This window comes from Halictus rubicundus, chromosome 1 (assembly GCF_050948215.1).
Source record: "Halictus rubicundus isolate RS-2024b chromosome 1, iyHalRubi1_principal, whole genome shotgun sequence".
In the NCBI taxonomy this organism is placed as follows: Eukaryota; Metazoa; Arthropoda; class Insecta; order Hymenoptera; family Halictidae; genus Halictus; species Halictus rubicundus.
This window is the reverse complement of record NC_135149.1, coordinates 14,361,271-14,374,127: the sequence shown is the minus strand read 5'-3', so window position 1 is coordinate 14,374,127 and position 12,857 is coordinate 14,361,271. Positions and strand designations below refer to the sequence as shown.

The following is a 12,857-nucleotide window of genomic DNA, read 5'->3' as shown; positions in this document are numbered from 1 at the left end:
CTCGCGTTTTACAATTCTTTTTCCAATGAAAACGTTATGAAAATAACTTAAACCTGCTGTCAAAAACAGCTAAAGGTGTACAATAGTATTATTTTGCATATTCCATTTGTTCAATGCAATCCCACTGTTACAGGAATCATCAACACCATCTGCTAGAGATGTATCGAGACTTTTGCAATGACCCAATAACAGATTGGCGTGTTCGTAAGAACTTCAAATAAACGACTTTGAGTTCACAAAGAAAAAGAGATGATAGAACTTCCGGTTACTCCTGCTAGTTGTAAGAATAGTCCACCGTCGGAGGATTCAGCAATTTCATCGTTAACGCAATCTGATTCTTCCGATCATCGGAAATGATTCCCGATCGTTCGTTAGGGAATCGCTGCCTGAGCGAACGTTAAAGTGGTTTACTGAAATTCGAGGCGAAGGGTTCGAATCGACGGAACGCGAGCCGACGCGGAAACGACAGCTCGAAGTCTGACACCGGCCAAAGAAGAGTTAATCCAAAACGAATCAATGTCAGCGTCAGATTAACCAAACGCGGCTCGGTAATGGCGGCGAGAGATAGCTCGAAGCAGACAAGTAATCCCCTCGTCTATTCTCCGATCGCTGAACCTAGACATCTTTGCGTCCCTTTCTCCATCTCTCTCCCCCCTCTCTGGCTCTTTTTTTCTCTCTTTCTCCCCCCCCCCCCCACCTCTCCTTGATTCTGTCAACTCAGCAATCTTTCTGCGATCCACGCGTAGTTTGAATTTACTGCTGCCACCGAATGTCGACTTTTACGAGGGAAGCAAGCCGGGTTGCCGGTAGCATCTGGAACGAAGATAGTCGCCCCAGGACACGTGTGCTTCCTGATTCAATCACATCCTTAACTACCCACCGATGACCGGTCGTGCACGTACCCGCGAACCGTGCGTGGGCGATTTATTACTCGATGACGGCCCGTCCTCGATTAACAGGTCATTTCAATGGCCGCAGACGCTTAACCAGATTCCCGATTTGCCCTTGTTAGACCGCCCACGATCAATCCGGACGTCATTGTTTGTCAAATAAAGGATGTTTTTAATCACCTGTGACGTCGATCCGAATTGTTCAGGTTCTTGCACCTTTTCTGCCATTTTTCTAGCTCTAATCGTAGCAATTACAACAGTGACTATTCCATAATTTTTTAAGGTCAATAGTAAATGGCTGAGAGCCTTTTAATGGATCTTTCGACAGCAACAGCAACAGTAATTTAATACTTCGTAAATGCAGCGAAATTCTAATTTACGAAGACTTTTATGCGTCATTGAACTGAACAGTGGTCGTAAAGCGATGAGTTTCCGCTGTAGAGCGGCTATTTATTTTTCCTGTTCGATTAACAACGTCATTCGCATAGCTAGAAAGACCCCTATTGACCCGGCTCGATCTCTCCGTCGCCCCGATTGTCCGGAGAACGGCAGCGAAAGTTTTTCCTCGGCGGCCTCGCGGAAAAAGAGCGGAGGATATCGAGCTTTGTTCGATTCTCGGCCACGTCAAAAGTTCGGCAATTTCACGGGGAGGAACGTCGACAGCGTCGGTTGTCGGAGGGAAAAGTCGAATTAGCGAAAGGTTGAAATTTATCGGTCTGTCACACGTGACCCGCCAGATTCGGTGTCCCCCATCGTTCCGCGCCGGTCATCATCAATCACGCGGATGACGAACAAACACATCGATCCACTAGTTGTTTGCCAGTCCCGTCCGGTTATTGAGTTATTCACTTTCCTGAATCGGGTCATCCGTGTCGAGGATCGATTCGGAAAGTTCACCGATCATCTTCCCAACGTTGTCCCGAGGACGCAACGCGGAATTACAAACTGGACGTCCGTTCCGGGGATGCTGGCCGGACGGCTGGAATGGCCCTAGCTGCAGCTTTTCCGCCGCGTGTGACGCGCTCGAATTTGTCATTTGATTCTGGATACGTGGGTTTACAGCGACCGCAGATAGACAGACACGTGTGACGCCGCTTTAATTTCAACCGGCCAGCGACGAGTCGCGTCACTCGCCCCGCGTCGATTATTTGTTTTCAGATTTATTAGGTCCAGCGATTCGTTCGCTAAATTATGTATTAACACGTTCCCGACTGCCTGACGATTACCTCCAAAAAGTTCCACAACGGAATTTCGCCCGTTCGAGCCAATTCAGTTTTATTTAAATTGTTAGTTTGGAGTAACTGTAGAGACAATGATATTCGTCGATTTAAAATTACATAATTTTTAAAATGCTAATTGCATAAAGTTCAAGATTGCATCGGCTGCCAACGTGGCCGACGTTGTTGATCAGTCGTTAGATGCACATTGCACCGCACTTCGATCTATTGTTCACCTGTGCAATAATCGAGCAGCTGCCGTCTTCGGTCGCAGCAGCTCGGCGCGTTTCAATTTTAATTAAACCAGGTATCGTGTAAAGGGGAATATAAATAAAGCGGTAACGAGAACGTTGATGAACGTGTACCGGGGCCGGCCGATATTATCGAGTTACCGCATCGATTGGCCATTAAATAAGATTTAATTCATGTTTTCCAGCCTGTCGATCGTCGCTCGCCTGCGTGAGAATAATTATTGTTCCGAAGTTACATAAATAAGAAGGCATGGAGGAAGGAATGAAAGAAGAAACCAGAACAGAGGAAAAAAGGGAAAAGAGAGATAATAGGAAAACCTGTTCCAGCTTCTCTTGGATTTTCTGTCTTCCGCTGGGGGGGAGGAAACAGAGACACGGCACAGTGAATAATGACCAGGGCCCGTTCAATGGGAGCATAATTCCACGTGTGTAGGATTGCGGAATGGTATGCCGTTCCAGATACAACTGGAGCGCGACGCTTTTTATGAAAACCGGCGATGTATTAGCGCGGATGCTGGCTGGCGCCATACGGCTTCACCTGAATTGTTCGATAAGTGGATGATTCCGGAATTATTATTCATTGTCCAGACGAAATTACTGGAAATTTCACGCTTTGCTGAAGCCTACCAGGATTCCTTTCCCCCTCCCCCCGTCGCTTTTAAAATGGCCCGATCGAACAACGGATCCGCTAAAACTTTTTAAACATCGGGAAATCCGGAATCCTCGGCTACGCGGTACGAGGAGCGAATTGATTTCATCCGCGTGAACAATTTTAATTCAGTTTTAGTGGACTTTGGCGGCCTCGCGACTCCGTTTTTCGAACCTGCTCGCCAAATTTTTTAATCAGATGCTAACTAGTTGCTTCGTGATTCGGTTACCAGGAGAATTTGATATCAGCGATCGTTTCGTATTTACCGCGAGCAGCTACTCTTTTGAAATGAATTCCAGCAGCTACGTCGTTATGGAACCGCGCTTGAAAGTCATATTTCAGGGACTTTAATTATTTTAATTATTTTAATTCCGCCTTCATATCGTAAACCGAAGTTCTGTGCGGGGCACGTGATACATCCGACAGCGTACGTATAACGTATATATCGAACCGGCCCGAATATATTAATTTCGGAAACGGCAACGTTAATTGGAATTTGATTTCTGGTATCGAACTCGTGTAATGAGGAGATACAAACATCATTTTAATCTCTGAAGAAATTCCCAGTGTTTACGATCAACGTTCATAAATCTTGATATTTGTCCTTATCCTTCGAACGTTTGCTGCGATACCGAATAACGACGATGTTATTTGCAACGAAAAAATACTAATTACTCGAGCATTCGCACTTGAAACAGCTTAAACATTTGACCGATAACTGCGGTCTGGACTGTGAAACGGTGAAATTTGAGAATTTAGAACAGACCTAGAAATTATCCAAATTGCCGGACTAGTAATTTGATTGTAATCAAAATAATACATTAATTCTCTTAAAGTCAAAAATGCATAAAATCCGCTATCCAGTTATAACATACGACACAATTTTTTCACCAAACTTGAAAATCAATTTTTATTATAATCATTAAGTAAATCAATTAGGACTTGCGAGTTGTGAGAATGTTACAAAAAACATGATGAACTGTGTGTTTTCTATTCTTGTATTATTATACAGGGTGTCCCAGACAGAGTGTCGGAAAAAGAAGGGGGCGATTCCTGAGATGATTTTAAGCAGCTTCTTCTATTGCCGGTTCGCGCCGAAAAACTTTTTTTTGGAGTTATTAACGACCACCACGGGCCAATCGAAGCACGGCTGCAGCAGACGGATTCCGGCTCCAATAATCGATAAGCACAGCTTTGATTTCGATAAACTCAAACGCGCATATCCGATGAGCGCGCGTGCTTTCGAATACGATTGGCTAATGTGTCTGAACATATCTCACTGTTTCTACTTACGTATATAGACACTAGTTAGCTGACATCAATAATTTTCCATCGTAGCAGCTTGTAACTATTAGTTTGAGTTAGATTATCGAAGGAAGATAATAGCACGTTCTCAACGTTTACAACGTTGGTAGAAATAAGGTTATGTAAAATATATAAAATTATACATGTCCTTTAGATCTTTCTCTGCACTAAGTAATCGATTAAATAAACGAAATAATCAGAAGAAACATAAACCTTCTTCAAACTTTTCTCAAATCAAGCAGAAACTCTTCTGATTGTATTTTCAACTAAGATACCGTTCTTACAATATACATAATTAAATGTTACAAATATGTAAGTACACCGAAAAGTGAGAGGCAGAAATTTGTCTTCAATCTTCCTCGAAGGATACAAGAGAACAATACACGTTATAATAAAGAATTAGTTTTAATTTGTCGAAGTCGAGGAACATATTGGATTTCACAAACAAAGAGAAAGCACCTGAAATTTTATCGCTCAAACATCGGCCGACGAAAAAGTCAAACGAACTAAAAGAAAAGCTCGCACAGTTCGGGGCGTATCGGATGCCGGATTTCTTCCGGTTAAAAAATTCGGGGAGAAATTTTCGCACTCGGTGAAAAGGAAACAACGCCGCGGAGATAGTGCGAAAGCCGAACGGCCGTAAATAAAGTGTCCTGTGTTTTTTTAAACACCCGCGTGTGTTCGTTCATACAGAGGAATTACATCGCGGGCCCCGGGAATTTACGGGAATGTTTTTAATGTCCCTATTAATCCTTAAGTTTTACAATTCGCACGGAACAACCTTATGAATACGGCAGCGACTACTAGGCAGGACAGCAGGTGAATTTTTATGCAGCATTTAAATGCCGTGGCTCACTACCGCGCCATTAATTTCCGGGATCGTTTCGTTTCGGGTCGTGTAGAATGCTATGCAGCAAAGGGATGCGGCACCCCGGAATTAAACACGGCGGACTACCAGTTCTAAAACCTGCGCGGAATGACACTGAACCTGTTTGATGCGCCAATCTACTCGTGACTATACTGGGACGAACACGCGAACTTGACCATCGAACAATCTACCTGGCTGTTTCACTTTATGACCGTGTGGGCTGCAGATTTTATACCACCATTGTAAACTCGATAGCCTAAAAGATAGTCTAATAAAACGTTCGGCGCAGTTCTGTTCATGCAAAGTTGTTGCGTATGAAATGACCGATGTTTAACAATAACCTCGAACGACCAAAACTTTTAAATAAACTTATTGGACACAGTAATTACCATTGTGGTAAACGTGTACTGCCAATGAATTACAAGTTTAAAATTTTCTGTAGCCCAAATTCGACTTTCTCTGAGCAGCAATATTTTCTAGCAAGCGCGCTTTAAGCATCAGACAAAAATGAATGGTGATGGGTGTGTTGAGCTGGGTCGTCCGAGCATCGCGTAAGAGTGCAACCCAGCGCATAATAATCCCGAATGATCCTTCATTGCAGCAATAAACGTCTCCCGGCGCAATGTCCCCGCTGTAAACCGGAGGAAAGGGTCCCGAGCAAATTGAAATTACCCTTCCGATTCAGAAATGCAGAAAATTACAAAATCGAGCAACGCGAGAACACAATAACGTGTTTCTCATTCGAAGTACAATTTCAAATTCCTGCCGTCCAAGCAGCAACGAATCTTTGTAAACAAGGATTTCCAGCCGGGAAATTTGCGTCACGGATTTATTATACCCCCGGACGCCCAGTAGATTATTTCTCGAGGTTGTAGGAAAAGGATCAACGGCCGGATAGTGCAAATATTCGCTGAAGACTAGCGACGTTGACGGATTTATCACGCTTCTCGAGATGTTTGTTATTTTCCTTAGATGTGCTCTCTCTCTCTCTCTCTCTCTCTCTCTCTCTCTCTCTCTCTCGAACTAACCCAGACCCGTGAGATATTCGCGTAAATATATTGCGGGAACCTGAAATTTGTTCGGCCGCGATGGAAACGAGCATTCGGTGAAATTTAATTGTTTGCGCGTTTGTCCAGCATTATCCTGCGTTAACGAATATAATTGCAATTACGAACGTTTCAAATTTTCACCTCGACGTCTACGGTAGAAAATTCCAAATAATACAAATGCAATGTTTCATTTTGACGATTTCTACTTTTCTTCGTGTCACTCCGACACGGTATTTTTTAATACTCGTTTCTTGATTTCTTTGAAACGGAGTTTAATTATTTAGCTATTTCAAATACAAAAAAGTCTTAAAATTTGTAATCGGGAATACAGTTTTCTACACAAAATGTAGCACTAAGTCCATTCCTATGTTTTCTATATATTTTAGACTGCGGATTTTTATGTATAATGTTTTAATAGTCGGCATCCATGCATCGACCTGTGTATAAGAGCGCCGACTATAGTCAGCATCCACGCGACGACCTGTGTGTACGTGCGCCGACTATGTGCACACTTTCTGGCGCAGTGTCGCGTTCAGCGGCGGTTCTCCGGCCGAGCGGATTGTCGTAAGGAAAGGGTTAAGCACAGTTCTTATTTAACGCTTAAGAAAATCTTCATGCAAAAGAGGGCTGAGCATGCGCTATGTGTGCATTTTCGGAGCGGCGCCTCGTACAGCGGGAGTGTCACGGCGGACAGAGCGCTGGTACCGAAAGGGTTAATAAAGTAAGTTACAAATACTGGCAGAAATTTCTCAAGGTTTTTATTAATACACATATGAGAATAATAAAAAAAAATCCGTTTTCCAATTTTCGATGTGTTTTCTAATATAACTATTTACAATATTTGTATATACTATTTATAATATTGCTTCATGTATAAAGTATTATATAATTATGGTACACAATATTGAATTTATATTAAGTTCAATTAGACGATTAACTTATATAAAATAATTATATGTATAAGATAAAAATAAAGACGAAACAAAATCTCAAAGAAATAGACTGAAAAGTGTGTAAAGAATGGAGTTAACTATGGCTGCCACAAATGTTCAAAATGGTCCGCCGTCCAAGGGTTAAATGAATAAACAAATCGAAATGTTATTACGTCAAGGAAACTCTTGATGCAAAAACAAAATGCGCCATTTACGTTCGTTCGCGTTACGTCACTTCCGAGAGAGCACGCAATCGCACAAACCGACGCGACGCGAAGCGGAGACTAATTACAACTTGAACAATTTTATGTCTTCTGTCACTCTGAAAACGATCAACTTCAGCGAAATTTCCCTTTGTCAATTAAAATTTAATTCGTACACCGAACTCGATTATCGCAGCCCATTAGCACCGCCTAACTCTCGCTCCCCAAGGCCTGCGAGCCGTCTGAGAACCTCTTGAATTACGCGACAAAGAATTTGGAGAAACTTGGGAAGCGAGTTACGCCGTTCGTGGTTCGGTAGCTTTATAATATTCTCGAGCTTTTTTCTTTCTTTCTTTTTTTTTTCTTTTCGATCCGGTCGGAAATCACGGTGTTTCACGGGACGCGAGGGAATTGACGAACTTTCCTAATAAAACCGGCGGCGGTGCACGGCAACGGGGACAAAGAACAGCGGTCGCGGAAATCACGGCGTTGATTTATAACCGTGGATCCTTTTCACCGCAAAAAGAATATTTGCGGCACGGGCCTGGCAAATAGTCGGGCCGGGCCGGGTTTCGTGGAACGATTTACAGACTGTGCCACCGGTAGATAAAGGTTTGCTCCCCGGTATAATTTCCCAGTCACTGATTGAGGATTAGTTTCCATCTAGGACCGAGAAGTAACAGGCTCTCTCTGTTTTATTTGCCAACGAGCGAAATGTCCTACCTAGAAATCGTCTTAGTGCTGCATTTCATTTCGTAATGATTAATTAATGGGACATAGAATTACGGAAGGCATCTGAGAAAGCGTATTGTGGAAATAGGGGCGTGGCTTTTATGACTGATAACGGGATTGATGCGTTGAAATTGAATCGAAGAGTTGATTAAGGTAAATGATATCGTGAGATATTGTTCGAGAAATCTATTTTATATGTTGATGGCACTTTAGGTTAAGCTTCACCTCAGGAAACCAGAAATTTTTAACTTTTGCAACTGTAATCCTGTAGATTTTGGCGAGAAGATACCGAAAATCCAAGTTTCAGTCCTAGGAGATCACTAGTTCGAAAGTTATGCGTGTGTAAATATGTACGATTTTACTATGCGGTGACCGTCGTTTGGATTTTCGGCATTTTCTCACCCAAATCTACAGGATTACATAAAAATAAAGTTAAAAATATCTGCTTTCCTCAGGTAAAGTTAAGCCGCACGTTATATAAATCATTTAAATAAAAAAAATGTATATATATACTTAAACACGAAACAAATTAAGAAATGGTACACTTTGAAATTCAAAATTCGCACTAAAACAGTACAATTATACTCTTACACTTGAAAGTTATGATTTTCTTCTTGCAAGGTGGACATTTATACAGTTTATCTACAGTATATTTCGGTAGGCTATACAATTCGGAATTTTCGATTTTCCAGCTTTGCCGCGGATTAATGAAATTGCGAGCGAGGCCGTCCAGGCGAGGTGTCGCCAACAAATTATCAACGACGTGTCCAACATGTTCGCGGAGACAGCTTGACAGACTGAAACGAGTTGCGCGCCGGGAATGTTAATTTGGAATGTTTTGAACCTCAATTTGCGCGCAACTAATGAATTTGCGGGACTCGGGGCCAGCGAACGTGGTAATTTACGTCCAATTAATACAATTAACGGAGATTGTTATGGCGAAAAACATGGCCGGGCCACGTGGGCGTCGCTGCTCGCTGGACTTTGCTCCGAGTATTTCGCGATAACTCAAATTAGCTTAATTGATACGTAATTAGTGCCTGGTTGCGCCGTTAACGATGTTTACTTGGCTCAGATTTTTTAGCCGCCAGTGAAAGAGATTAACTTCGTTATACTCGTTTAATGGACGCCAAATTTCCGTTTCCTGACGAGGTGGGTGATCGCGTTGATTCCTTCTTGTTGTAAACCGTGACCCAATGAAATTTGATTCATTTGGAGTCATTGAAGAACATTCCGCGGCGATACGAAGGCCCGTGGAAACGTTTAACAGATTTTATAATTTGCAGAGTATGACTTATCGACGTTAAAATTTGTCTCCCAAAATGACATCTCAGTACAGTAAAATATAGGGAATGACTGGAATTAATTTTTCTTCAATCGAATTTGACAAAATCATTTCAAAGATTACTTGATGCATTAAAACTTCGTATGTTTTAAAATTGTGGAATCGTAATTAATTCACTGAATGAAATATTTGGACCTTCCTTTGCTTTTAAATATTTGTTTCCTATTTTTAAATCTAATTTTTTTGTTTTTACACTATGTGTGCGATATTTGAACAATAGCTTAATTATGCTATTAAATTTAACAGTTTAATTCCCGTAGCTTGAGTTGCAGATCAGCCGCGTACTTAATGTCACTTTAAGCTCAAACAGCTTTATTTATCGCTAAAGTTACGGATAAAAATTGTTTAAATAACACTTTAAAAGCTTGCGACGCAGTTTACAATCCGCTCCGAGTGTCCATTAGTCGCAGATCGAAAGCAGACGTTCAATATGTGGTTGACTCGATATGTCACTCGTGACTCGTATCACCAAACTGAGAACGACCAGGAAGGAGATTCTACATGCTAAAATAACACTGAAGTGTCGAAAAAAATGTTTCAAGCACCATTTATTTTTATAAACTAGTTTCTAATCTTACTTAAAGACGTTCCTAAGTTGTTTTGTATGACGATTAATGAAATAGAAAATTTCTTCCATGTGGATTTTCAAAATGTACATTGAAGTAGAAAGATGTAACATAAAATATAATCTGTACATAACAAGATAGAATATCTAGAATGGATAAGAGATGAATTATAAATTTTTATTTCCTTCGGTATTTTTCCTCGGGAAATATAGTTTTAAAAAACATGAAATGACTACTACGTAGCATCTGCTACATAAAATAGCATAATGTACGTCATTGTAATATGTGTATTCATTTCAGTATTTTAAATCGAGTTATTAAATTTAATAACCGACACGTTAACCATGAAAACAGTTTACCGCATGAAGTGGGCATTGCATTTTCGTGCGTTCACATAATCTATCAGAAATCACGACTAAGTCGTAAGTATAAAAGGCAAGGTAAGATTATAACGAACATTTATCGCGCAATATACGAATTACATTTTTACGAGTTCACGTAAGCATTGTTTGTCACGTTCTTTCTAAAGTGTCTCGTCTAAAAGGAGGACGCAACAGTAGCAATCATTGACTAGAGAAACTACGGAGTACACTAACGCAACCATGGTCCGGAAGCTACAGTTCCCTTCCCTACTTCTTTGCCTCATTCTGTTGTCAGGATTTTACATGGCATCTGCAAAAACGAACTGGTTTTATGCTGTATATTTTACATTTTCTGTTATACGTTTGTTAAATATATCTATTATCTTTCAGACTTGTAATGTTTCATCGTATTGTTTTTCTCAGACCGTGAAAATGAACTGTCATATCATAATAAAAAAAGGTCTCTGCCATGGACCCCTGAAGAAGACTTGTAAGGTATGTTTATGTTTAATAACATCTATTTCTTAGTCTCGTTCACACCTTTACGAGCATAATAAAAATTCTATACATTTCGTTTGTTGCATTCAGTGCTAGAGGACAATGATTCTTCCAAATGGCAAAACCATCATGAAGTGGACTATAGTGCCAGATATACGCTACTATTATTATTGACAATGTAATACAATTTCAATAAAACAATCTGCATAATTAAATACATTTTTTCGTTTGATAATTTAATTGTCAGTATATTAAACGCAGTATATACTTGATCGTAATGTAATTGTATTGGAAAATGAATACAACAAAGTAAGTATAATGTTTAATTGTATAAAAATAAGAAAAAAATATTGTCATGTTAATCACATTTCCACTATGATTTCTTAACAAGTTATGCTCTGCTGTTATATGCCATTTTAGGTGGCAAAAAATAAAAGCGTTAACCTTCATTTATATACAATAATAGACCGAGCAAGTTTGAAACAAGGAAGCTTGTACAACAATTTTATAAGCAAGTTTGTACAACAATTATGAAACACGTAAAAATAATAAACATCTCCCAAGTGGGAAAAACATTTTTATTATTACAACAACACCAAACTTTTTTAATCCCGCGAAACATATTTATAATATCTTTTTAATTCGCTTCTATATGAAATCTCTCTCTCTTTCTCTCTCTCTCTCTCTCTCTCTCTCTCTCTCTCTCTTTTTCTCTCTCGCTCTGCGCACAGCCCAGGATTACGCCGCACGCTGTATTTTTTTCAAGTTGCTAGCTCAGGTGGCTGTAGATCACCAGTCCCCGTAGATCACTTCTAAAACCAGGCGTCTTACAAAGCACTCTCGATGCGAGTTTCCCTCGGGCGCCGTCTTCTGGCCACGATTCCTTTATCGCCCTACTTTTTCATCAGAATTACAAACAATCGGCCCCGAGTATGCTTTTTAATCCAGCCCAATAAAACAATTGAGTGCGCACTTTCTCTCTCTCTCTCTCTCTCTCTCTCTCTCTCTCTCTCTCTCTCTCTCTCTATCTCTAGGCCGAGTTCTCCCGGCGCGTCTTTAAGTCGACGAGCCTAGAGAAATCCTCACTCTCCTCGATGCCCTCCTTTTCATCCCTCTCGGGCTCTCGTCGTTGCAGTTCAACCCCCTTTGTGCCGGCACTCGTTCTCCTCGTTCCTTTCGGCCCGTTTCCTCGTCCCTCTCGCGGGACCGTTGCCAGCGATGCTCGACCTTCGTCTCTTTTTAAAACAATTCAGTCCCGTAAACAACGTCATTCCCAGACCTTTGTTTCGGCCGGCCATCTTGCCGTTCCCGGCGAAGAGGGAGAGAAAATAACTGAATTCGAGCGAACACTTCACCCTGTGCGGACGACGATTATTTTTACTGATATTTGCTCTCGCCTGGACAACGATGGCAGGACCCCGCAAGAGATGAGACTCCGGTTCTCGAGAGACGGCCGAGGAAAAAGTTCGAGGGCCGGTCATTTAGCTGGTCGTTGAATGGCGGTCCTGATAAACGATTGGCGGAGGGGCTTTTTGCCTCCGTAAATCGCGTGCTAAATATTGAGTGATCCTTACGAGAAATGATTCTTTGACCCGCCATACAAGAATGTGATTGTTTTACGGTAAGTAGGTGCTGTGGCATCCAAGAAAAAATTCGGGAGGCTGTCGTTTAGATAGACGTTAAATGGAAGTTCTGATAAACGATAGAAGGGGGCGTTTTTTTGCAACGATAAATCGCGTGCTAAGTGATCCTTCGGAGAAATGATTCTTTCACCCACCACACAGTGTTTCGAAGAATTATCAAATAAGTGCTACCAGAAATTTGATATTATTCCTTCGATGTCACACAGTAATTGTACATACAGAAACTGTGAGCTTCATCTTTGAACCAATTGGAATTTGTTCTTAATCTCACATTGACTTTCGTATAAAACAAGCAGGATTCGAAATAGATATGGGAATAAAGTTAGTGTCAAAGTGAAATATAAATA

General features: G+C 41.0%; 1 protein-coding gene and 1 long non-coding RNA gene across 4 annotated transcripts in view; both read left to right on the top strand.

Annotated features, from left to right (window-relative positions):
* LOC143354710 (uncharacterized) overlaps positions 1–12,857 on the top strand; it is a 235,594-nt gene that overhangs the window by 76,710 nt on the left and 146,027 nt on the right. The gene's annotated exons all lie outside the window — the stretch shown is intronic.
* Positions 10,582–11,047, top strand: LOC143354843 (uncharacterized). Of its 3 annotated transcripts, XR_013082398.1 has the most exons (3): positions 10,582–10,705; positions 10,793–10,864; positions 10,958–11,047. It is a non-coding gene; the product is annotated as an uncharacterized LOC143354843 (long non-coding RNA). The 3 variants fall into 3 exon arrangements; XR_013082392.1 differs by having other exon boundaries at positions 10,582–10,864; XR_013082393.1 differs by having other exon boundaries at positions 10,793–11,039.